General features: G+C 36.7%; 1 protein-coding gene across 6 annotated transcripts in view; it reads left to right on the forward strand.

Annotated features, from left to right (window-relative positions):
• Window positions 1-27,024, forward strand: part of ATP2B1 (ATPase plasma membrane Ca2+ transporting 1) — a 117,587-nt gene that overhangs the window by 21,416 nt on the left and 69,147 nt on the right. The window contains exon 1 of one of the 6 annotated variants that reach the window (XM_033221100.1): window positions 18,603-18,624. The exons of the other annotated variants lie outside the window; for them this stretch is intronic. The gene's annotated coding sequence lies outside the window, so the exon portion shown is untranslated. Of the gene's footprint in view, window positions 1-18,602; window positions 18,625-27,024 lie in introns of those variants that run through there. 6 annotated transcript variants of the gene reach the window in all.

A 27,024-nucleotide genomic window follows, 5' to 3' on the forward strand; every position in this document is an offset into this window, starting at 1 on the left:
CTGTAATAACACTTATTGTCACTTTAATATAAATTTATGTGCATCTATGCATGTATATACACCATATACATGAATCGTGTAATTTCATGTTGAGAATGAACATAAATATGCCGTGCACCAATGTAGCCATAGTGAAACATGGAAATGGCCTTTGTCCAGAGAGTGTTCTTAGACCAGTTAGGTTATCAATATGATTGGTTGGCCATAACATTCTTCATTTATTACAGTAGTATTTTTTAATGAAGAGTATACTCATTGTAAAACAAATTTTGCTAACATTTCCTTGGGAAACTGTTTGGAAGGTTTAATGATATGTTCCATTACATTGGATAAAAGGCAAAATACAGTTACGGTTTTAAAAATTCTAACTATAGGGTAAAATAAAAGTGAGTATACTCAAAAGCATGTCAGTATCTGGCATTCTTGTAGTAGGGGAGAAGAGAGGAAAGGAATTTGAGAAGGTGGTCTGTTCTTTGCTTAGGGTAAAGAGTAAGTCAAATTACAATGGATTGTAGATATTGGAACAGCATTATTTAGTATTTGGAAATACATTTCTAACAGCTTAACCTGGATATACTTTTGGTTTATCTTCTCAAGGGATTAGGGTATAAAATAATCCATCATCTAAAAATGGTGGAAGATTGCCTTAAAGAACACATGCTGAAGGGAATTTTAGAAAATTTTCTTTCTCTAACAATGGAAGTGTTTTCATTCCATACCTGGAGATAAAAAGTCCCGTAATGTTGCTTCTGTGATGTTCTTTTGGCCAAAGCAGTACTAAGTCTGCCCAGGTTCAAGTGTAGGGACATAGACTACACCTCTCCACATGTCTGTGTAAAAGAAAACTTGTGACTAAGTTTTAAAATTGCCATGTGACATTTTACATGCATTGCTGGTAAATTGATTGTTTCCCCCAAACCTTGCCAAACATTATTTTCCAGCTTTTGAACTTTCATTAATGTGAATGATGAGAGATGATATTTTCAGCGTAGTTTTAATTTGCATTTCTCTTTTGAGTGAAGTTGAACATCTTTTCTTATTTTTTAAGGGCTATTTTTATATTTTGGTGAATTGTCTGTGGCTTTTGATCATTCTTTAGGATATTTGATTATTTTTTCCTTCAACTTAAAAAATTTATTTAATATATAAGGGAAAGTAGCCCTTTTTCTGTGATACTGCTAATATTTTCTCCAAATTTGTTACTTCTGTCTCATCTTTGCTTATGTTGTGTTTTGCCATGCAGAAGTTTAATTTTGTGGTCAAATTTATCATGCTTATAATGTCTCTGATTTTTAAGTCATAGTAAAACCTTACCCTATACTCTGATTACAGAGTGGTTCACCTATGTTTTCTTCTCATTCTTGTGTAGTTTCATTGCTTTGTTCCATTTGGAATTTATTCTTATGTGGTGTAAGAAATTGATCTAATTTTATCTTTGAATGACTGTTCAGTAGTCCCAGCACAGTTTATGGAAAAGTCCATCTTGCTTCCTCTCCCTCACAAATGATTTGAGCTACTACCATTGTCATATATTTATATCTGTATGTAGTTAGATCTGTTCCTGGACTTTCTGTTTCAGTCCATTGGTCTTTCTATCTATCAGTACCATACTGTTTTATTCATAGGGACTTTACAGTGTATTTTAGTATCTGGTAGAGCTAATATTTCCATCATCTTCATTCTTCACTGTGGTTTCTTGGTTATTTTTGCGTGTTTCATTTTCCCTATAAACTTGAGCACCAGCTTGTTTACTTTCGGGAAAAAAGCTTGTTGTTTTCATTAGGCTTGCATTAAATTTACAAATTGACTTAGAAAAGCCCTAATCACGACAAAGAATGTCTCTCTTTGTTTAAGTTTACCCTGTTATATTTCAGATGTTTTTACAGTTTTTTTAATATAGATTTTGAACATTTCTTGTTCCATTTATTCTTAAGTATCTTTAATGTTTTTTGGTTGCTGCTGTGGTGAAGTTTTGTGTTCTATTTTGTAATTGGTTATTAGTTGTGCATATAAAGGCTATTCTATATATGCTTTAATTTTTATACTTAGTTGTTTCATTGAATTAGTTTTCGTTGGCTCTCAGTCCGTGATATTCAAGGTCTCTATTATGTCATCTGTAGAGATCATTTTTTCTTTCCTAATTCTTATGTTTCTAGTTGTTTTATTTTGTCTAATTCCTGACTGATACCTTTAGAATGATGTTAAAATAATAATGGAGCTAGCAGGCATCCTTTGCCTTGTATATTAAATGCCTCTAGTTTTCCCCATTAAGATAATTGACTTTAGGACTGAGGTGAATATAATTTATAATGTAAACTACTCATTTATTTCTGTTTACCAGATTTTCTGATATTCGACTGTGTATTCCTGTCATAAATTCCACTTGATCATGGTATATTTTTTCTTCATGCCGTTTGGAGACTATTTGCAGAAATCCTAACTAAAATTTTAGCATCAATTTTTGTAAGTAATGTTGGTCTGTAATTTTCTCTTACTTTATTAGGTTTAGATGTCAGTGTTTTATTTGCTTCACAAGAAATTTGAATTAGCTGGGCGTGGTGGTACACGTCTGTAATCCCAGCTACTCAGGAGGCTGAGGCACAAGAATTTCTTGGATCTGGGAAGCGGAGGTTGCAGTGAGCTGAGATCATGCCACTGCACTCCAGCCTGGATTACAGAGTGAGACTCTGTCTCAAAAAAATAAAAATTATAGGGGTTTTTCTTTGCACCATTTTCTGTTCCATGTGTCTGTGTTATGGTCAGTTTTGGTAAGGTGTATTTTCTTCAGAAATTATTTTATTTAGGTTTTAAGATTTATTTTCATAGAGGTCTTTAATCTCTTATTTTGGGGATTTCCTCTTCTGTCATTTTATTCAGTATATCTGCATTTTTCCTATGTTATCAGTATGTGTGTAACATATACATTCTTTTCTTTTTACTGTGTTCCATTTTTACTTTAGGCCTACAATTAAATATATTAAATGCTTGCCATTAGTCATTTTCTAAAGCTTCCCAGATTAGCTCTTGGTTGGATGAATTTCACTCTCTAATAAATTCCTCGGGAATGCTCCAGTGTATTGCTGAGTTCTTGTACATTCAAAACTTTTTTTTTTCTTTTTGTATACTTAGTGCTTAAAGGAAAGTTTGGCTCCCACATTCTGAAGTTTCTTGAAAATGCTGTTCCACTGTTATCTTTCTTTGTATGTTGTTTTCAAGTCTAATATTCTTGCTTTTTTTTTTTTTTTTTTTTTTTTTTTTTTTTTTTTTTTTGAGGCGGAGTCTCGCTCTGTCGCCCGGGCTGGAGTGCAGTGACCGGATCTCAGCTCACTGCAAGCTCCGCCTCCCGGGTTCACGCCATTCTCCTGCCTCAGCCTCCCAAGTAGCTGGGACTACAGGCGCCCGCCATCTCGCCCGGCTAGTTTTTTGTATTTTTAGTAGAGACGGGGTTTCACTGTGTTAGCCAGGATGGTCTCGATCTCCTGACCTCGTGATCCGCCCGTCTCGGCCTCCCAAAGTGCTGGGATTACAGGCTTGAGCCACCGCGCCCGGCCTATTCTTGCTTTTTAAAGTAATGTTTTTGTTTTTTTTTTTTTGTTCTGATGCTCTGAGGATTTTTTTTTTTTTTTTGTCTTTAAAGTAAACTAGTTTAGTACATGTCTTGAAGTAGATTGTTCTACGTCCAATTTTCCAGATATACAGTGGACCCTTTCATTATGCTGGGTTAGATTGCCTCTTCTACCTGGAAAGATTTCTTGAATTAGAGCTTTTAAATACTAGCTCTGTTCCATTGTTTCTGAAAAGACTCCAGCTATACAGTGTTGGATCTCTTGCACGTTTTCTGTTTCAGCTACTACCTTTTAACCCTTACTCCTTTTTTAAAAAATCTAATTTTCATTCTCTTATTTTTCTTAATTTCTTCAGTGATCCTTGCTAGATTTTCTACTCAAAATCCATTCTCCAGTGAGCATTTTGTAATTCTTAATTTCCAAAATAATTTTGTCTTTTCTTTCAGTTTCCTCCCTGAGAATGATCAGGTGTCATTGTATTTCTTCCTGGATTTTTGTTCATCTCTCTTTTTAGTTTTTGAATTTTTGTTCCAGGTGATTTTTGTTTCTGTTGTTAATATCTGCAAATACTTGCTTGAGTATTTAATTCAATTTGAAGCATTGCTTTACAGTTTTCTTCTGTTTCATGGAGTGTGTGTGGGGCAGGGGTAATTGTTTTGTGGAGAGAATGTTCATCAGCTGAAATGTGATTTGCATTTTCTGTTTTCTTCCTCCAGTCCCTTTGTATGGAGTTGGCTTGATTTTTATTTTCTTTTATTCCTTGGTAGTTTGTGAACTAGATTCTTAGTTTAAGAATGCCTATTGTCAAAATAGTGAAGTACATATTTTTAATGGATAATGGTGGTAGTGAAGAGGAGGAGGCAGGAATTTATGTGTCTTTCTCTTTGGTTTCTATAAGATCCTTAATTTTCTCTTCTTTTCCTTCACTGCCATATCTCCAAGGGACATCTCCCTTCTGTTTGTCTTCTCCCCCAGAAGCCCTAATTGTGCCTGCCATTTCCACTGCTATTCCCTTTCAATCTCCTGTATAGCTGATACTGTGAACTATCAGATTCTAGTATTTAGTATTTTGTCATTGTGTGTTGGACTTTCTTTTCTGTGGGTGATTCTGTCCGTACTTCCTCTATGTCCTTTGGTCCCCTTTTCTCTTTTGTCATAGAATCTTAAGCCTCCCCTCTCCTACTATGCACCCTCAGACTTGCATTGGCCAAGGGAGCTTTGTGGGATTTTGGCACTTATTTCTCTACTTTTAGGTAATCTGAAGTTTGTGGTAGGTTACCTGTGGTTTTATTTGTACTTACGATGTCGTGCTTTTTGGGGAGAAGAGACATTGGGATCAGGCAGCTGCCATTATCCTCCTGGCTCAAATGTTCCACGGGAGCTTTTTAAAATCAAGATTCTTAAGTCTTGGTCCTGGAGGCTGATTCCAGTGGTATGAAGTGAGGCATAGGACTATATTTTTGAAAGACTAGTTCCATTATGTGAATATAGAGCTAGTTTTAGCAACTGGTTGCCTTAGACCAGGGAGAGGCCAATATTTTTATAAAGGGTCAGATATGAAATATTTAGGCTTTGAGAACTTTTATTGTGTGTTCTTCATTTTTAATCCTTTAACATGTGAAATAATAAAAATTCTTAGTCTTTGGCTGTGCAGACTCAGGCTGTGGGTGATTTTGGCCAACCTCTGCATTAGACCACCTTCAGAAGTCCTTTTTCCCCCCCCAAAAGATTAACTCAAAAGTTATTGTAATGTTCCCCTTTTTCTGAGAGCCTGAAATAGTGATTTTTTTTTTTTTTTTTAATGCCTTAAGCAGCTTTGGATCTACTCTGGAGTATAAACCAAGAGGTACAAACTAGAAAACATGGAAGTAACAATATGAAATGGGAAATGTAAATGTAGTTGTTACCAGTTAGCTGCTTCAGCAACAGAGGAACTTTATATTATTCCTGTAAAACACTTAACTTTACGAACTCTATGGATGCCTAGCATATTGACCACCACAATGATTAGCAGCTAGTATGCATGTAAATATGAGACTGAGAAGTTCTTGGAGAATAAGTTGCAAATGGCCCTCCAGAGTTATTTGTTTAAATTTTAAAAATTTATGTCAGAATGATTTTGACTTTTGCATGGCTGAAATTGAGCCTTTCTAGCAGTATACAGGTTCAATTGCTTCTTAAGGCAAGTCTTGATTTTTGTTAGTAAGACACACGCAAAATAGCTTCCTGTTTGCTATGGCCAGAGGGCATATCCTTAGTCTTGAAGCTGTATCCCATTGTCTAACTGTATTGGAGAAAGTGTGTGAAATCTTACTCTGTGTGTGACCATCTTTACTACTTCTGATTTTCCCTAGCAGCAGTAGTAAACAGTCATAAAACTCAAAGAGTCAAAGAGATCATTTCAGAAGGGTAGATAAGATGAATAACAGAATACAGTTGAGAACAGGTAAAGCTTAGTTTGCAGGCTCATTAGTCATTGAGCACCTCTGAATGTCACTCACCGATAGGTTCTCTCCACACCCACAAGAAGAAAACATGAAAGGGAGACCAAATGGCCACTTCAAAAAATATCATTTAATCCTTCTGTATTCCACGAGGGGATTGATTTCTATTATGGAAGCACTATGGTTTGAAGTATGGGTTGTTGGTTTTTTTTTAGGGAAAAGAAAGGCAGTATGTTATGCATCTTTAGTTTTTTGGTCACCAGTCATTTTATCTTCATTATTCATGGATGTGTAGTCAGTGTGTAAAAATCTTTTGTAAGTAGGGACCAGTTAGGTTAGTTTGTAGTGAACTGAAACCCCTGGATTTTTTTTTTTTTTTTAATGATTTCTCCGTTCTGTATGTATATATAATTCCTGCATGCCCCCAACCCCCTGAAATCTAAAGGCAGGATTTAGTATTTGTAAAATGTCATTTGTTCCTTTCTTTGTCCCATTCTGTGAACATCTAGTTATGGTACTTGAAATTTGTCTTTTATGCTTTCCTTTAGGTTTTTGATTAAAGAGTGAAAAGGATGAACATATAATTTAATTGGTATTCTACTACTGGTGGAATTCTGAATAGTCACACCCGATTTTATGACACTGTTAAGAAGAAGAAATGAACATTGGTATGAGGTTTGGTATCAGGAGAAATAAGCAAATGAAAAGAGTTGAAAGAACCAGTTCATGTATTTTTATGGAAGTAAGTAGTAGTATAATGTTACTTCCAGTACAGTTTTCCTTTGAAGGTAGTAGAGGAGGATGCAGAGAGGGTACATTTGTTCTGTGGCATTTTCAATTGTAAAATGAGTAAATCATAAGTTTCATTATAAGCTTGGTCTTCTGTTCATCCATTTAAAGTGTGGTGAATCAGATATTGCCATTAGTGAATTAAGAGGAGAATATTTGAAGGACAAATTAATCTCAGTTGGAGATTATTCCTTAAAATGTTCATTAGTGGGCTAGAAAGATTTGGGAGAAGGTATAATCACTACCTCCCACTTCCCAGCATACAATTGAAATTAAACTCCTGTGGATAAATCACTCAAAACAGCTGGGCTCTGCCTAGGAGTACCTTAAAAGCGGGGCCCTAGATCCATGTAAAATACAACGTGTTTAATATCCTACAGGGTCTGTATTCAGTATCACTTGGCAGTGACAAAGGAAGCTTCTGTCTGCTGATCCTTTTGTATCCCTGCACATGTACAGAGTATTGGTTAATCTTTAAAATTGCGAGATGCTTTTCAAAGTAGCACTATGATTGTTTTTGTTTGTTTGGTGGTGGTGGTGGTGGTTTTTATTTTTGAGAGAGAGTGACTTCTGAATTTTTTGGTCCATAATGCATTCTAGTTCCTACAGAGTTTTCTTCTGAGGAGAGAATGTGATTTGCCACCGTATAGAAAAGGTTCACTTTTTTTGTTTGTGTTCTATAATAATTAAAAAGTCTGCTTTATAAATTTTGGAATTATAATTCTTTTAACAATGAGAATTTAGAAGGATAATTATCTTGTTAGACTGTGGAGCCAGAACATTTTGTTTCATGTGTGCGGCACAGCTATAAAATGAATAAGCTGTGTCTGTTTGCAATTTTTGTACTCAGTTAAGTAAAAGTGGTGTCTTCACTTAGGGAAGACCATTCCCCAAACTTTGCATACTACTTTATTATCCTGTTAAAGCAGATATTACCTACATAAACATCAATAGTAGAAATATTTTTCTCATTTAAAAATGGAAATATAGCTGGTTCTGGTAGCTTATGCCTGTAATCCCAGCTCCTTGGGAATCCTAGCTACCAGGAGGTGGAGATCAGCCTGGGCAAGGTAGTGAGACCCTGTCTCTACCTAATATACATATTACATATATATATAGAGAGAGAGAGGGAGAATTTTTTAGACAATTTTTCTAGACAATTATGACTTTAAGATTAGTGTTCTAAGGCATATGCAGTTGTATCTGATGCTGCACAAAGTCTGACAGAATACATCACCAATAATTCTAGCAACCATCAATTGTGTAAACCTTGTCTGTAATTTCTTTTGCAATGCCTTACATGGTTCTGTACATCCAAGGTAAATTCAGGAACTATTTATTGTTGAGGGTAAATTGGAAACCTTCAGTTTTAACCTTTTAATCTGTACTTCCCAGAGCCTCCCAGGAGCACCTGTAATGGGAGAGAGGAGATTGGGAGATTGGGAGATTCTCTAAGATTGGGAGGTTCTCCATCACTGCACTTCTTTCCCTAACCTCCACCTCACCCAAACCGCTAGCTTGGATTTTGTGTTTTACATATCAGACATAATTAACCCCCTCCCCCAACGAGGAAATATTTGATGACAAATTTCTGAAGTTGTTTAAAAAAAATTCTTCCAGTCTAAATCGATTTGTTAAATATTCTTCAAATAATGTTATTTTCTGGGAATGTTTTATTTGTTTTTTAAATAATAATACTAAAAATAACTCCTGGCTTGTCAGGAAACTTTATAGTAAAAGTAGTATCTTTCCCCAGAAAGTTAACAGAACACCTATAACTGGAATTATAAATGTGTCTGGGGAAATCCAGAAAGGACTCCTTTCTTACCTGTTTTATCAGTGTCAGGTGAAATATTTTGGTGGTCCTGAGCTTGAGTTCTGGTGGTCACTTTTTTTTGGAATGTAGTAAAAGCACATCATTGCTTCAGTTGTAAGTTATAAGACAGCAGTATATATGGAGAGGGTGCAGATTTTATATTTGTGTGTTTTTCTAGCAGTGCCATTTATTCATTTAACAAATATGTAAGTGCCTAACTTGTGTTCGACCACATACTTAGGCTTATTGCTAATATAGCAATAAGACATATTCTCAAAATTCAAAATAATAATTTTAAAAGACTGAGGAACTACAGTAATGCTTTCAGAATACAAGTGGTCATCCATCAGAATAGATTAATTAACTTGTCTTGAATATTTTGATTCTGAAAGATGTAAGTTGACGTTTATATAACGTGATTCTATACTGTTAAATTTACTTATTACGTGTGAAAAGTATAAGCCTATTGCTAGAACAAATTGAGGTTTTCTAGTTCATTTTTAATGAACAGTTCTTGGATTGTAAGCTAGACAGGATCTTTTCCCTTTTTCAGTCTCTTTGTGTTTCCTTAGTGTAATATGATGTGTTTCACATAATGGGCTTTATTAAATATTGATGATAAAGTTGTTGATCCCTAAAACACAGGACACTTCAGGATTAAAATTCCCAAGAATTTTGGTGGCAGCTTCTTAATACATAATATCTCGAGTTTCTGGAATACCTGTAAGAGCTTTTCAGATTTTGGTTAATCTTAGCATGTGACAATTTTAAGTGTTCAAATATCTGATCCAAGCAAGTACACTTAATGTAAAGGCTAGTGTTTTCAGTATGTGAACAATATTTTACATTTACTTGGTAGTCTGTTTTTTGTTTTTAATTCTATGCGTTGCTTTTCCAAATAGATGATTTTCTCGGAGAGGTGTGGTTCCGTGCCTCCATAACATACATGCAAAGGCAGAGTGCTGAGAAGCAAACCACACTGACTGGGTTTGAATCCCAGCTCTGCCCCTTAATAGTTGTGTGAACTTGGACAAATTTCTTAACCTACCTCACTTCAGTTTCCTCTATTATAAAATGGAAAATTGATTAATACCAGTCTCATAGGAGCACAATAAACCCAAAACACTGTTGAAATGTTAGCTGTTGTTACCATCATCATTAATAATCATTCACTTTATGTAAAACTGGCAGCATAGTGCTCTCTATATAGTAAGCATTCAGAATTGGGTGGTTTTTCATTTAGATTTGGCAGCAAGCCAGAGGTAGTACTTTGAGATGTGTTTGCTAGTATAGGCACAAGTTCAAAGAATTTATTTCTATTGCTGCCTTGTGACCAGACGTTTCCCATTTACCCATCCTTATCTTTCTCCAGATTCCTTTCCCCCTTTTTTTTTTTTTTGCCAATTCTGAAAGGCTCTAATCAGACACTGCTTTGAACCCTGTGTGAACTTCATGCCTACTTTTTTCCTTTTACTGAACTATGAATAATAAAAGGTTAAAAAAAGAATCAACCAATATATATTTGCCACAATTGTAATTAAATTGTGTAATTAGTAGTTTGATTGATTGATTGATTGATTGATACCACCTTCAAAGGAATATAAGTTCCATGGAGACAGGGATTATTGTGTCTTGCTCACCACTATGTCCCCAACACCTACCATGCAGATAAGCCTTGAATGAGGAAATGCTATATGAATACCTGGTCTTTTCTTGCCCATGTCAGTAAGAGATTAAACGACCTGAAAGGCAGTCTTCATCTCTTCAGAAACATATAAGTTAATTGAGGTATGCAGTATACAGGTATAAAGAGCTAGAAAAACCCAACTTGAAATGCTCAAATAAAAAACTAGCTGTAAACTATTACTTGTTGTTTATCTCCTGATTGTATTTTGGAAGGAATGATGAGCCAGTGCTAGCTGTGACACCTCCTGTACCACTGGTTTTACTCATGTCATATTCGTAACATTTCCGAATTACCTCATCAGCCCTCAATCATAGCTGATATGTGTAAGACCACTGCTGCCCTAACCTTAGAGATGAAAATCCATACACTTCAAATTAAAATTTGGCATAATAAAAAACCATTTGCAGCTGTCAGGTAGAAATGTTGGGTCCTTATGAAAGAGATAGTATGCAAGATGTCATATTTGTTGTCTTTTAGTCCTCATGGCAGCCTCACAGTGTTAATAGCAACGTATCTAATATTTTATGGACAGGATTTGTAACTGTTATGTATGACCACATCTGAAATTTTGTGGTTTTAGAGGGAATAGAGAGAAAAGATGAATGTGGTAAGTTGGGAAGAAGGAACTTAGCTACTTATTGGACATTGGGAGACAGTGAAAAATCAGAAGTGCTTTTGTATTTAAGTGGTGGATACTTTGAAATAGGAAAGACCAGAGCAGCATATATTATTCTGTGAAACAGTAGTTTGAAGTGATATTAATAGGTGCTCTATGGGACAAAAAGGTAGGTAAAAATAAGTTCAGAAAACGTTGCATATAATATTTCCCTCTTGTGGATTCACAAATATGCAAGGCTATGAAAAGTGTCTGGCTGAAGGAAACCTATTTAACTGTACTGAACACAAAACACCTTTTTTCACAGCACAACTATTTTTTTTTTTTTTTTTTTTTGAGACGGAGTCTCGCTCTGTCACCCAGGCTGGAGTGCAGTGGCCAGATCTCAGCCAGATCTCAGCTCACTGCAAGCTCCGCCTCCCGAGTTCACGCCATTCTCCTGCCTCAGCCTCCCGAGTAGCTGGGACTACAGGCACCGCCACCTCGCCCGGCTAGTTTTTTGTATTTTTAGTAGAGACGGGGTTTCACCGTGTTAGCTAGGATGGTCTCGATCTCCTGACCTCGTGATCCGCCCGTCTTGGCCTCCCAAAGTGCTGGGATTACAGGCTTGAACAACCGCGCCCGGCCCCACAACTATTAACATACTATGAGATAGCTTCTCCAGCTCACCAGTTTGGAAGTCTAGTCTAGAGGAATTTGGAAGTTCTTAATAGGAATAGAGTTTTTGTGTTTGAGTTTGAGGATAGGACTAAGATTACTGTCAAGATTTTGGAGATGAAAGATAAATGAGGCTTAGAATTATAGTTTTGTAAATTCAGCTAAGTGGAAACAAGAGGCAAAACTTGGAAAGGAAAATACAGATATCCAATTGTAATCCTGAACCCATTATTGAATTGCATGTGGGACTTTCAGATAAGGCACAGTATTTCAGTACCTCAGATGTATACAGATACTGCACAGTCGTTGGGTAATGAAGGGTACAGGTAGTGTTTATAGTTAGAAATGTAGAGTCATAACTTTGAGTGCCAGCGAGATGAAAATGGAAGACCCCAGACTCTCCTGTGATGGGTGTGGAGGTAGTGGTTGGGTGGGAGAGAGGCAGAAAGTGCATAGGGGAGCCAGTCAGAGACACAAGGAAGGGTCAGAGAAATAGATACAAAATTAGAATTGCACACCCAAGGTGGCCATATGTGCTAGATAAGAAAGGAATAGAAAGGAATATACATACATCAGATAGCTCAGTTTCTTTTTCTTTCTTTTTAAAATTTTTTTATTTTTTAAATTTTTTTTAGAGGGAGTCTTGTTCTGTCACCCCTGCTGGAGTTCAGTGGTGTGATCTGAGCTCACTGCAGCCTCTCCCTCCCAGGTTCAAGCGATCCTTCCACCTCAGCCTCTCGTATAACTGGGATTGCAGGCGCCCGCCACCATGCCCAGCTAATTTTGGTATTTTAATAGAGACAGGGTTTCACCATGTTGGCCAGGCTGCTCTTGAACTCCTGCCCTCAGGTGATCTGCCTGCCTCAGCCTCCCAAAGTGCTGGGATTACAGGTGTGAGCCACCGCACCAGCCAGTTTCTCTATTTTATACATGAGAAAAATGAAACCAAGGGAGATAGAGCAATTTGCTCAGGATTAAGTGCTAGCAGAGCAGAGTCAGAATTAGAATTTTGTCATTTCGTTATTGCTTCTTTCTACTCTAGAGATTTCAAAAAGGAAGAGATTGTTAATGATGATACTGAGGTATCTCCTCTCTTGGGATAAAGGAAATTTGCTGTCTCTGAAGGGACCTCTCAGGATAGGGATTGCATCTCTTAGTAGTTTACCATAGTAAAGAATCTGAAACTTACAGACCCTGAAGCCTAGTATTTCTACAGCTATCTAATTTTTTTTTTTTTTTTTTTTTTTTTGAGGCGGAGTCTTGCTCTGTCGCCTGGACTGGAGTGCAGTGGCCAGATCTCAGCTTACTGCAAGCTCCGCCTCCCGGGTTCATGCCATTCTCCTGCCTCAGCCTCCCGAGTAGCTGGGACTACAGGTGCCCGCCACCTCGCCCGGCTAGTTTTTTTGTATTTTTTGGTAGAGACGGGGTTTCACCATGTTAGCCAGGATGGTCTGGATCTCCTGACCTCGTGATCCGCCCGTCTCGGCCTCCCAAAGTGCTGGGATTACAGGCTTGAGCCACCGCACCCGGCCAGCTATCTAATTTTTGTCTCAGGTTCATATTTACAGAGTTCATGAGCTTGATATAAAAATCAGAATGTCTATTAATTTACAGTTAAAAAAAAAAACTGCCTTGGGAAACAGACTCTCAGATGTTGGCTAAGCACATTCTCTTCCCTGTAGATTTACCACATGGGAAACCACATTATAATTAGGAGGTTGCTTAGTGAGTATGTAGGCAGAACAAGTGGTATGTTTGGAATGTGTGATGGACTCAGGCTTTTCTTACCTTCTCAAAGACCGATTAGTTACCTCATCTGGCAGTTGGGGGTAATAATATTAAATAGGGCATTGGGAAGAGTAGGTGAAAGGATCCATGTAGAGTATACTGTAAATTGCTAAACACAATGTCTGGCACAGGTGTCCTACTCTTAACTCTGGTAAGTAGTCAACATTTTAATCCCTTAGTTAGGATACAAATACTATAACCTCATTGTGAGCTTAGAAAACTCTTCCTTCTAAATACTGCTTGAATGAGAAAGGCCAGATTTTCTTTTCCTCTTCTGATGATTATCCTTTACCTGTGCTTTCATGGTTGACCAACCCATTTCTGACTGTTAAATGCTTTTTTTCTCGCATTGAGTTAAACTGACTCATTCAGTTGACCTAATGTCAGATCTTGAGTCCTGGGCTCTATTTTGCTCTTTTTAGGTTGCTCATTTTGAATGTTCTGCTCAATCCATTTTATTAGATTGAGCTCTGTGAAATTGCTGATATTCTACTGATTTTCATCCATAAAAATGACAGTGTCATGTGGCTTAACCTAATATAATGTATAATTATTTTAAATTTTAATTCCTTTCAAATGATCCTAGCAGTTCCTATTCTAAGTCAGTTGATGAGGTCTGAGGCCCCCCCCCGCCCCCAACTTTTTTTTTTAAATGTATAAGGCCTGAACTGTTATTCTTCTTTCCCTGTGATCAGGTTCCAAGAAGGTTCTTCTGTTGTATGTAGGCGTGTGTCTTTTGTGTAGTATATCATTTTTCCTTTTCTCTTTACATTTAGCTCAGATCAGCATTAACCAGGTGAATGATTACTTGTACTTCCTTAACTGATAGTTTACGTTGTGCATTTATTATTAATTTTTTTGAGTGTTAAGCCAAAGTTTGCTGCCGAGTATACATTCTGTTTATGATATCCTAGGACATAAGCATTAATTTTGAAATCTTCACAGCTTTGGTAAGGATATTGTGGATTAGTACCAGGATTGGCAGATTTCTTCTGTTGTACCAGAATTTCAGTGTAATGCTGATGGATCAAAGTCAGAATGCCTGCTGGATACTTTGTTCAATACTTGCACGATGGGATCTTTCATACTTCAAACCTCAGCATCTGGCAGTATACCCAGGTAATAAGCCTGCACATGTACTCACTGAATCTAAAATAAAAGTTTAAAAAAAAGAACAAAACAACTACAAAAAGTCAGAATGCCTAACAATTGAAAAAAATAAAAACTTTGGTTTTATTTTGTGCACGTAACATCCATTGCATTTAGGAAATAATCTGTATTTATTTCTTTTTTATTTATTTTTAAATGTATTTATTATTTTTATTATTATTTAGAAAAGAATCTGTTGGATTGCTCCTCTGACAGATTAGCTCCTTTTCCCCGCCTGTTTCTGGTTCTTGTCCATTTACAGTATGTCAATTCTACATGATTATATCTGTCTTTAGGTAGATACGTTTCTGTGTTTTCCTCCTGAATATTGTGTCACAAAGAGTTTTCCAATTTCGTATTTAGTTCCCTAGTCATTATTTTAAAATCTCTAAGAATCTTAAACAGTTAATCGTTTGATTTTAATTGTGAGAAGAAAACTTTTTTCTCCCACTGGTGTGTCACACTACTTTTCTTCTTAAAGTCGACCATTCTGGTTTGGAGATCAGCAGTTATAAAATTATAGATATGTAATACATCCCTCTTGCTTTTTAATTTTTAAATACTATTTGATGTCATATATAAGGACATCACATTCATATATTGAACTGAATATTTTTGTTTATTTAACAAATATATATTGTGTGCCTTCTATATCACCAAGCTAACTTAAGCATTATATAATGTATGCAAAATAGGAGTTTATTAGAAACAAAATATTACTGTTAATTATTACCATAGTTATTACACTTAATAATATACACTATACAGTACATTGACTGTTTATTAAGTGCCAGGCACTGGCTCCAAGACATTGGGATGATTCTAAGATACTTCGTGTGGTAATTCATTTAATCTGCTCAAAAATTATGAGATGGGGGTGATATCCCTATTCTACAAACGAGGAAGCTGAAGCACTATGTAAATTGTTCAGGGTCACTCAGCTGGTACGAGAAAGTGCTGGGAGGAAATCTAAGAAGCTGTGGACCTCTCATCATCCTAGTTATGATTTTGTGTTAGGTCAGGCATCCTGTTGAGTGCTGAAAAAAATCTTTGCTTCTTTGGGATTGACAGTCTGGCACCTGAGATGGGCTTTGCTAAAGGACATCCGTTTGTCTTCAGTATCATTGCCACATGTTCTCCAGGTCAGTTAAGTTACCCTGTGTTGAGCAGTTTCTGTGGGCAAGGTACTGTTGCTGGAGTGGTCACTAGGAGATACAGAAATGAACAAGACCATCCTGCCCTCAGCTTACAGTTTAATCAGGAAGAAAGCTATGTACACCAGAAAATGCAGTACATACTGAATGTGTTAAAGAAGCTTAAAAAGATTATAGAAGCATAGATATGTATTTTAATTCCATGCCATGGGGTCAGAGTAGAAGGAGCATTTTAATTGTTCCTTGAAGAAGTTAATAGAAAGGCAAAGAGAATCAGCTAGCGTTCATTAGGGAAAACTCTTTAGTATGACAGTAGGAGACTGTTACTTGGAACTTGTCCAAAGAGAGAAAAAAGAAGATGGGAAATCTAAGAGCTATATTGGAATAAATGAATGAGAGAAAGGATGCTGATTTGGGACATGACACTCATACTGAAGCTGTCAGTATCAGTACCTCCTCTGTTGATCTACTACATGTATGATCTGTTGAAAACCTCGTGAGAGGGGAAATGTTTATAGGCTAGATGCTGTGCAGCTTCCATCACCATCTTGAAAGTAATCACTCCTTATTATCTCCCTGGTTCATTCATTTTACCTTTTGCAGTTGGTAAGAATGGAAACATCTTCTCAAAAGATGGTGCAAATCTCTCTTTAGGCTTATAAAATAATTTCAATTGCCTGTATTAAAAAGTTACCAGAAAGAATTAGGAAGTCAGGAGCTTTTGACAAAAACTGTATGTTTTTTCTCCCTCAGTCCAAAAATAACCCAGAGTTTTGGTTATATTTCTTTTTTATGTGTGTGCTGGTTATCTTATTTTAGTTTTCTGTTAGGAGAGCTTGAGGATTTTAATAACATTAATCTTTTGCAATGTAAATTTTATTCTAATAAACAGTGAAGCAATCTGTTAGCCTCTGTAGGGGCTATAAAAGAACACGAGTTGTGACTACTGCTCTGCCCTCAGGAAGCTTAAGTTGTATTTGAGAAGATGAAGTTTTAAGAAAACCTCCAGAGATACAAATAGGTAATGTGTTTTTACATGGTGACAACTTTTTTCTGTGTTGCCTTCTTGTTTTCCTGTGTTCAGCTATATTAAACTGTCATTCACACTGCAGTTTTTTAGCCCCTTCTCCAGCCCTGCACTACTCTGCTTTGATTTAGATACATCCTAGACAGTGAAGCTTTTCTTGAAGTCATGTACCTGGCTAACATTTTGTGTTCACCATATCTTTTGTGATGTTCTCTGCAACACTTAATTGTTTGTTTTGGCTATTCAGATTCTTTTTTGGTTCCATATGAATTTTAGAGTGATTTTTTCTAATTTTGTGAAAAATGGCATTGGTAGTTTGATAGGAATAGCACTGAATCTATAGATTGCTTTCGGCAGTATGGCCGTTTTAACCATACTGATTCTTCCATTCCATGAGCATGGAATGTTTTTCCATGTGTTTGTATCATCTATGATTTCTTTTAGCAGTGTACAACACTTAATTGTACTTGCTAGTATGCTTGTCTTTTTCCCTCATTTAGACTGTAAACTCTCTGAAGACAGAGCCTTGGACATAGAGTTTACTCAGATACCTTTGGGACTGGTAAGAACTTTGGAGAACAACAACAGGTGTTGGGGGACAGTGATAAGTTTAATATTGGTGATTGCATTTGAAGTACAGCAAGATACTCAAATAGAAATGTCTGTTAACAGAACATCGCCTGGCACTTGATTAAGGTGGTAGATGTAGGCCATAATATGGTATGAGTTGCCAAGAGGCCTGTGGAGAGATCCCTGGGTAATACCCTCATTTAAGGTGTGGTAAAGATTTTTAAAGGGGGTGAATGTGAGCAGAGGAGGATGAATTAAGAGACCTGTGAGAATAAGTAAGTGATACAATGGACAGGAGGGAACAGTACTGTCAAATGACACAGAAGTATAGAGGAGGATGAGGATTGATAAAAAGTCTGAGATCATTAATAGATGATAGCTAATAGAAGCATTAATAGAAGATGGCTCTTCATAGTGAGCCATCTTAGTAGTGTGTGAACTGAAGAATGGATCCAGTTTGTCAGGGTCAAGGTGAGAGTGGTCCATTAGGAAGAAGCATTGCGAATAGACCTTTTTAAGAAGTGGGATAAAAGGAGGGGGGAAAGAAAGAATAGCCTTGGTGGGTTATCAAAATCCAGGAGAGACTTTTTTTTTTTTTTTTTCTGTGGCGGGGAGGTGGACAGAGAAAAATGGTCTTTTATGTAATAGAATGTATCTGAATATTGGCTAGTCTAAGTGAGGAAACTAAGAGAAAGGCTTTGGATGGAAGTGGTGGTAGCTTGCAGTAGCAATCAAGGAAGCAAGGTCTTAGAGCAGACTTGAGGACCCTGGAAAGAGCTAGAGTAATTTAAGAAAGTCTTGGAATTGAAAGAGGAACATGACAGGAAGTTAGAGATGTGTCCGTGGATCATGTATGACTGAGAAAAAATTGTGATGGAACTAAGAACTCAATTTTTAAACTTTTACCAACATTGCTCAGCCAGATGGTATGTCTATTCAGGGGTAGCTAATTAACCAGATGGGTGGTAGGAGGATAAAGAGCAAGTGAGACATAAGAGCCAAGCTGGAGTCGCTGACCATTAAGAAGCAAGCATTTTTAGGGAGGCAAGTGTTGATTAGAAAGGATCTTGACTACCTTTGAGCTTGTAGGTCGGAATGTATACACAAGGTTCAGTGAAGTGAAGAGAAATAAAGTGAGATAAGTTGTTCAGTGGAGAGGAAATTTTGAAAATAGAACAATTCCAAGGGATGATAAGTTTTAATTGTGGCCCTCCCCTTGAATAGCAGGTAGAGAATACAGAGCAAAGTCTTAGAATGAAGGTCAGGAATGTGTGAAACCAGAGAGTTTGAAGGATCATCATGTTGTGATGGAATGAGTTACAGTTCAGCACATCCCTGTTGCCCATGTTCTTTGCACTTTGGTGAGTTAACCATAAATAAATTCTTGTCTGATATCTTCTTAAAATAGAATTTACCTTAATTTCCAGCCAGATTATTTAAATGTTTTGTAAAAGTGAGTATTGATTTACTGAACTGTTCTTAAATAATCACAGCTGGAAATTGCAAAAGATCATCGACTATCAAACTGTATAAATAAAAAGAGATAAACAAATGGGAAAGTGCCTTCTTCCCTTAATTCTCTATTCAGTTGGTGAAGAACTGGAATAAATCTTACTGAAATCTAGAGTTTTTAATTAAGAAAACAGAAAGCTCATGTTAAATTTGCAGATAAGAGTTATGCCTCTCAATATTGCCAACTTTATTTTTGTGAGCTCTTTTCAGTGACATAATGAGCATCCTGTTTCCTTAAGCATGTAAGTGTAGGTTCTTGTGAATTGACAGGATAGAAGCTCTTAAGAACTGAGTAGGCCGACAGAGCAGCTGGTGTGACATTCAAGTGTTCATGTTGCCTTCTAGCTCCTGAACAGAAGGAAAAATACAGTTTTAATTTAGAAATCTCTTCTTTGACTGTAACTGAAAATTTCAACACCAGCGAGACTGGAAAATGATAGAACATTTGGTTCTCATATTTAACTGGAGATATAGTATGTTCTTATATTTGGTAAACTGCACAGGATTATATAAAATTAACTTTATTTTTTGAGCTTTTCAAAAGCTTATTCTACTGGGAAACTTACTGTAAAGATGAGAGGTTTCTAAAATGCCTGAATAGAACAATAGAATAGGAGAAAACAAAGTAGTTTATTTTGTGGGATAGCAAGAGAAGGTAGGTATCTAAAGTTCTCTGTTAAACTTTTAAAAATTTAATACTTTTTAGGTGTTTAAGGTAATTTAACATATGTTCAGGATGTATCAATATGAGTCTCCACATTTTTAAAATAAATTATTTGCAGTGTTTATGTATATTTGTGTATTATAAGGCTTAAATGGAAAAATATTAGTATACTTGGTACTAAAAATCAAAACACAGAAATCTAAGTATCAACTCAAGTAATGTTTTTAGAAAGTAGTCTGCTTTCAGTTATCCATGCACATCAAGAATACCATAATAGGCTGGGTGTGGTGGCTCACATCTCTACTCCCAGCACTTTGGGAGGCCGAGGCGAGCAGATCACGAGATCAGGAGATCAAGACCATCCTGACCAACATGGTGAAACCCCGTCTCTACTAGAAATACAAAAATTAGCTGGGTATGGTGTCTCATGCCTGTAATCCCAGCTACTCAGAAGGCTGAGGCACGAGAATCACTTGAACCCAGGAGGCGGAGGTTGCTGTGAGCTGAGATTGTGCCACTGCACTCCAGCCTGGCGACAGAGCAAGACTGTCTCAAAAAAAAAAAAAAAAAAAAAAAGCGTAATAAAGAACCATGAGTAATTTGCTTATATTTGTTTGAGGAAACTTTTGGATCAAGGTGACAATTCAGCAGTTTGTTCCCTAGTCAAGGTTGAGGCTACACTTACTGTCAGTAGTGGCTCTCCAGAGCAGTAGCATTAGCATCACTGTTACCTGAGAAGTTGTTAGACAGTCTCATGAAGTGTTCCATCAACTGAGTGAGGCTCAGCAATCTGTGTTTTCACAGGTGATTGAGGTGATTCTGGTGCATGCTGAAGTTTAAGAACCACTAATCTCTAGTGTGTTAACTGTTAAATTTGTTCTGGTTTTGGTAAATTCAGAGGGATTGTTTTTTGTTTTGTAAGTACAACCTTGCAAAATTAGACCAACCTCTCAAAAGACAGGTATCATAAACGTTTGGGATAAGATGATACCAACTGACTTGACCATAGACCAAAAATGTCTATAGTTCAAGATACCTGTGTTTGAGATCATTTTCACATTAAAATTTTATCATATACTCTGCTTAATTAAGTACTCTGTTGGCATGAATGAATAATCTGTACTGAAAATGACAGCTATCAAAAGCCAAAATAATTATCTAACAGCCCCGGGGAGGGAGGCGAGTCACCTATTCTCCTTTGGGCTGGCATATTTCTTTATAGACTAAAGACTGTGGGAAACAGGAGCTGTGCTTGGGCCTTTAGGATAAGAAAACTGGGTGGTTTTTTTTTTTTTACACTTTCACTGAGCCAGACTGTTACAGTGTGGTTTCATCATTTTAATTGAATTGTGGAATTCTGAAATATGAGAGAAACAAAATAAATAGGCCCTGTAAATGCACATGCAAATAAATTATTATCAATAAACGAATCTCGTTTCCTCTTACTAAAAACAGATGAAAACAATTTTAAAGGCTGCTGTGCCATCCAACCCCTCCCTACTGACTCCTTTGACTCCTTTGAAAAAAGGGACAAACAGTGGAAAGTGAAAACAAGCAGCTAGAGATGACAGTGTAGTGGGAATAAGAGTCAAACATCAGAGAAATGAAGGCAACAGAACATTTCAATAGTGAGAGAGTGGTAAACAGTAGCAAAGGTTGCTAGTAGGTTAGATTAGGGCTAAATGTGTCCATTAGATTTAAGAACACGAGGGGTCATTGGTCACCTGGAAGAGTAGTTTCAACGCAGCATAAAAGAGGAATCTAGATTTTAATAGGTTGATTTATGAGTGGGAGATAGTGTAGAAACAGCAAATTTTGGAGCGGATAATAGGTATGGAGTTAAGTGTTTTTTTCACCAAATGGTCTTTACGGGGTAAGATTGTTTTTATTATTATTTAGATCTACTTGCCAACTTTATTACCATGTTTATTTGGCAGATTTTTATTTAGCATAGATAACCCTAACAAATTATTTTTCAAATAAATGTATTATTTCTTTCAGGCTGTATGAAATATTATAATTCAGTATTATTTCTTTGCATACCCTGAAGAATCTAAGACCCTGGTTAAAAAACATTGCCATGTAGCAGGCGTGTAATTCATTTTAAAATCTGAAATATCCTTTAATTTATTCTGTTGTCTAAAATGATTTAAAGGAAAGCTATAATATATCTGGCATACCAAGATGGTTTGGAAACTCCTTGAATGCTGTGACTTTCTCTTAACTCATCTAACACCTAACGTATTCTTTTAAACAAAGTGTTAGGAAGTTTTGTTTAGCTCTGCTATTTAAATTGTGGTTGCTTCCATTGTAAAATCTGTTTTTCAAATTTATTTTAGCTTATGGTTCAAGAGTACCTTCTATGTTCCAGACAGTGCTGGAGTTAAAAATGAATGGCGGCCGGGCGCGGTGGCTCAAGCCTGTAATCCCAGCACTTTGGGAGGCCCAGACGGGCGGATCACGAGGTCAGGAGATCGAGACCATCCTGGCGAACACAGTGAAACCCCGTCTCTACTAAAAAAATACAAAAAACTAGCCGGGCGAGGTGGCGGGTGCCGGTAGTCCCAGCTACTCGGGAGGCTGAGGCAGGAGAATGGCGTAAACCTGGGAGGCAGAGCTTGCAGAGCGAGACTCCGTCTCAAAAAAAAAAAAAAAAAAAATGAATGGCACAGATTCTCCCTTGAGTTACAGTTCATTGGGAAAGACAGAGAGGTAAACAAATCATTGCAGCTGTGTGATAAAGGCTATAATAGAAGAACAAATTAATGCCTTCCTTATTCTAATCTAGTTGTTTCCCACCCTGAGAGATTTGCTAAAGTGTTCATGCCGAGTTTATAACTGACAGCAGCTGTAACTGCTGTAACTTGCCCTTTAAAGTACTGTACTTAGTCTCTGCCTCTGGAAGAGTCTACTAGATAAGTAAGTTACCTAGGGAAGTAGGACTAATTTTAGTCAACACAGACACAGCAGTGGTATTTAGGAGTCCTTTGAAACTAATAAATCAGGCATTTTAGATAATGCGTATTTTCTGCTTTATCAGCTCTATAAAACTAAAATCTTGTTTGGTGAATTTACTCTTGTTTATATGTTATTCTTTACTCATCTAATATAAATTACTTTTCTAAACAAGCAGTATAGGCTTAATGATCTTTTATGTGAGTACGTATGTTTTCTTTAAGCCTCTTAAAAAGTGAAAAATGTGAGTTAAGAGTAAATTTAAATTTGAGTCATTCCTTGATTTCTTTGAAACATTTTAATGAAATAATTTGAATGTACCAAAACTTTGTAGAATAAACTCTCTACCATTCTTAATCTTGTAGTGTCTCTTTGATATGTGCAATAATAGACCATCTGCTCCTTTCACCGTGAGAGTGAGATATTACATGCAAGCACTTATACTTAAGTTTACAGTAAATTATCATGGTTGAAAGACTTCAAATTTTTAGGGTGTGAATTGGGTAAAAGGTTATTGTCTTTCTGCAGAAAGTGACTACATCAGAAGGTTGAAAGATCATAGTCTTTTTGGAAGACTGATTTGAGTAATAATAAAACTCCAATCTCGTGTTAAAAAAAAAAAAGATCCTCGTCTCTCTTGATAAGATATGGAGATCAAAGATGGATAAAGCATGGTTTTTTTGCCTTTAGATAACTTTTCGGTGTAATGGGCCATAAATTTAGGCTAAGTTATGTAGTATACTATCCAAACCTTCTATAGGACATTTACAGTGCTAAGTTTCAGATTGTCCACACTGATTGAGAATCACTGCGGCTATCTAGGAGGACTGGATGGGGTAGGGCTGGATTTTTTAACTCATGAGGTAGCTATCACTGTCAATAAAATGCCATAGCAACCACAGTGAGAAACAGCTATGTAGGCTAGTTATCGCTCTTGCTGTAACTATGTCTGTGTGTAAAGGAAGTGGAATTCATTTTATGTTAAAGAAAAAAACACATACAAAATAAAAAACACACAATGAAAATGGAGATCTCTTGAGTTCTTTTTTGAAAGCCTGTAGTCAAAAATTATTTTTTAGTTCTTTGTCAGTCAAATGGTGCATCTAATGGTTAGGGTGTCAGTACCAGTTTTAAAGTACAGTGCCAGTTATTTCCCTGATAGTGGTAGCCTCCTTAAAACTTGTATATTGTTTATCCTGTGATTTTAATTGCAGCTATTTACCCTCATGCTGAATGATTTTGTGAGTATTTAATGCTTGCTTTATTTTATAAGTATCTTTATCCATTTTGGAAGTAGACCATTATGAGTGTTTGGTTTTAATGGCCATAAAATGAACTATTGGATTTGATCTCCAGCATCCCTTTAGCTGTTAAATTCTAGGATTCTTTACTTTGTGAGCATGAATTTAACAGAAAAGTCTTTTTAAAATAGTGTTTTATTTTGATTTTGATTTAGTAACTTTTAAAAAATGTATACTTGCTTAATCACTCCAAAAAATCTGTAATTACTCTGAGTAAGGTATCATATTAGTATATTTGGGTCCAGGGAATAAGCTCTAATTGTGTACAGTTTATGTCAAAGTTGATATTAATTTATGAGGTGGTACACATTGACTTCTAAACACCAAAGAACTAAAAATTTGAAATTTAAAACTTCATATTCTCATTAAATGAATGAAAATAAAGTGTCTTTATCTTTAGAAGATTTTTTTTTAAAACCCTAAATCAATAATTTGTGTTCATATAGAACCAGTCATGGATTAAGACCCTTTGTAAATACTAGTTTTGGATTTAAATACTTTACTGAGACATGTAGTAAAACTAATCAACATTTGACTTAACATTTAAATTATTCCAGTATATCAAATCGTATACTGATTCTCTTTTCTTCTAGGTTTAAAAATCTTTTTTTTTTTTGTTTTGAGACAGAGTCTCGCTCTGTGGCCCAGGCTGGAGTGCAGTGGCGCGATCTCAGCTCACTGCAAGCTCCGCCTCCCGGGTTCACGCCATTCTCCTGCCTCAGCCTACCCCAAGTAGCTGGGACTACAAGCGCCCGCCACCAAGCCTGGCTAATTTTTTGTGTCTTTTAGTAGAGACGGGGTTTCACCATGTTAGCCAGGATGGTCTTGATATCCTGACATCATAATCCACCCGCCTCGGCCTCCCAAAGTGCTGGGAGTACAGGCGTGAGCCACCGCGCCCGGCTGAGTCTGGATAACTTTCACACAACTTTTCCTTGATCTGTAAAGTGACCTTATGAAGGAAGGAATTGATTGAAATTATATTATTAACCAACCTGTCTCTTTATGAGCTCTACTAACTCCTAGGATATAATCATCCTTTTGTCTTTTTCTAAGGCCCTACCCATTCACAGTAAAGATTATATGTCAGTAAAAATCCACCTTGTTGTTCTTTTTGAATATTGTAACCATTTTTGCCCTACTCCAGTCTTCAGCTACGTGTGTGTGTGTGTGTGTGTGTGTGTGTGTGTGTTTTGTAATACCTCAAAGACTACCGACGGTAGTTTGTTCAGAGACAACCTTTATTCTGGGCTAAATTTTGTAAGCCAGGAGGCCTATATGTGCTTTCTTTAAAGTCTTCCTTCTCTTGCGCCTCAGCTTCCACTTAATGTTTTTTCTTACACTTTTCAAATAGAAGATAAAATTCTTTTAGAGAACAAAGAGAAGCAAAATAGACGTTCTGCTTTCTGTTATATATCAGTCCCAAAGAGTGTTTGTCTCACTTGATTGTCATGTTGTAGCTAACAAGTGAAAAGCAAAACTTTTTTATTGTCCTTAGTATTTTTGTCAATCAGCCAAGTAGAAGAATGGAGGAGTAGGTAAAGAAGAAAATAGTAAAAGGAGCTATAGATGATCTAGAAATAGACAACAACCTGCTGTATAATTTGCAGGATATTGGTAATTCAAATAGGTCCACTTTGGGAAAGTGGCTCATTTGCATTTGGTGCTTTTGTCTGGACTTCCTTTTCTTTAAACAGTGAGGGAATTGAGCATGATTAATAATCATGTGCTTATCAAAGCTCTGTGTCTTGCAAAGTAATAGAAAACTCAACCCTGGAAGGGCATTTATTGACAAATTACGGAAAAGATGAGTGATAGGACAAACTTTAGTCACTGATTGACCCAGGGGCTCAACTGAAGTCCAGGATTGACAAGCACATGCTCACTCACTCGCTCTCTCTGCTCCACGTTGCTGTCTATTGGATCCATTTTCAGAGACTTTCCCCTTGTGGTATCAGATGCCCACAGTAGCTCTTCATGTGTCTCTCAGATTTAAGTTCAATTAGAATAAACAAGTATCTGCCCCAGAGTCACAGCAGAAGTCTTGTTACCACCCATTGGCTCTTGTTAGGTCACATGCACATTCCAGAACTGATGATCAGCATGACTGCTGGGGATATCTGGGAATGGGCATGGAACTCTGCTCAGACTCTGTTGAGCATTGGGGAAGCACAGATTCCTAAATGAAAAGTGAGGCTGTAGCTGAAAGATAGGGAAAGGGATGCTGAGGTGGCAAATAGCAAATACGACAGTGGTCCTTCAGTTCTGATTTATTGTATAAATGGGTACATTTGGTATTTCACGATTTTGTGACCTACGAAAACTTCCATTTTGACCTATTAAATGTGAAGATGTGAAGTGGAGGCTGTATAGTGGATATAGGTTCCAGTCTTAGCTATGTTACGTATCCCGGTTGTTGAGGAATTCAGAGGCATTCAATGAATAACATTCTTTTCTCCTGCTTGAATTCTGTGAAAAGACAAATTGGCACATAGGAATAAAAAAAAAAAATCAGTTTTATTACTTATGAAAGCGGGAATGGATGACTTGGTTTTTGTGTGACAACAACAAGACTCTAGTATTGAACCCAGAGCTAAGTTATTATTTACCTCCACTCCAGTGGGCTTTTAAACCTTGGGGTCTGCCCCTAAGAATTCAAACTAGAATACATGAGTCCTACAGATATCTGGCTCCCCACAGAAGGCAGAGGTGAAGAAGCTACATATGTCTAGTTTCTCTAGGAAAATCTCTTACCAGGCAGGTCATTTCAGATCCATGATGATTGATGGGGTAGCAGGACAGGAGTTGTTGAGGAAAATTCCTCTTTGTGGAAACCAGAGGACAGATGAACAAACATGCCCTCAACACACAGACTTATCTTAATTATTTTATTTGTTAAATAATAATCTGTTTTAAGGTTAGTGTGATGTTCAGGCCAGCAGACTCTAGATATAGAAACCTAAGGAGATTATCAAATAACCACCCTCTCCAGTTTTTCAAGTTGGATTATTATAATAATTGATGTGTGCGTAGGAGGGAACTCACTTTGCCTAGGAGATGAGTAAAATTGGTAATAATTAGACAACCATAAGGATCTATGAAGTGGGAGGAAGCAGGCAATGCAAGAAAATGTCTTGCAGAATCTATAACTATCACATCTTTGCAAATTTAACCTAAGGCAAGCAAACTTTTCTCACCTAGCCATCCTCAACTCACTGATATGAATTCCAAGTTTTTAGCCCATTCTCCAGTTCAGTTGTTCTCACAAGTGTGCTCCCTAGACTGATAGCATCAACTTCACCCCAAAAATTGTTAGAAATGCAGATTAT

This window comes from Trachypithecus francoisi, unplaced genomic scaffold (assembly GCF_009764315.1).
Source record: "Trachypithecus francoisi isolate TF-2019V2 unplaced genomic scaffold, Tfra_2.0 Lachesis_group11, whole genome shotgun sequence".
Taxonomy (NCBI): domain Eukaryota; kingdom Metazoa; phylum Chordata; class Mammalia; order Primates; family Cercopithecidae; genus Trachypithecus; species Trachypithecus francoisi.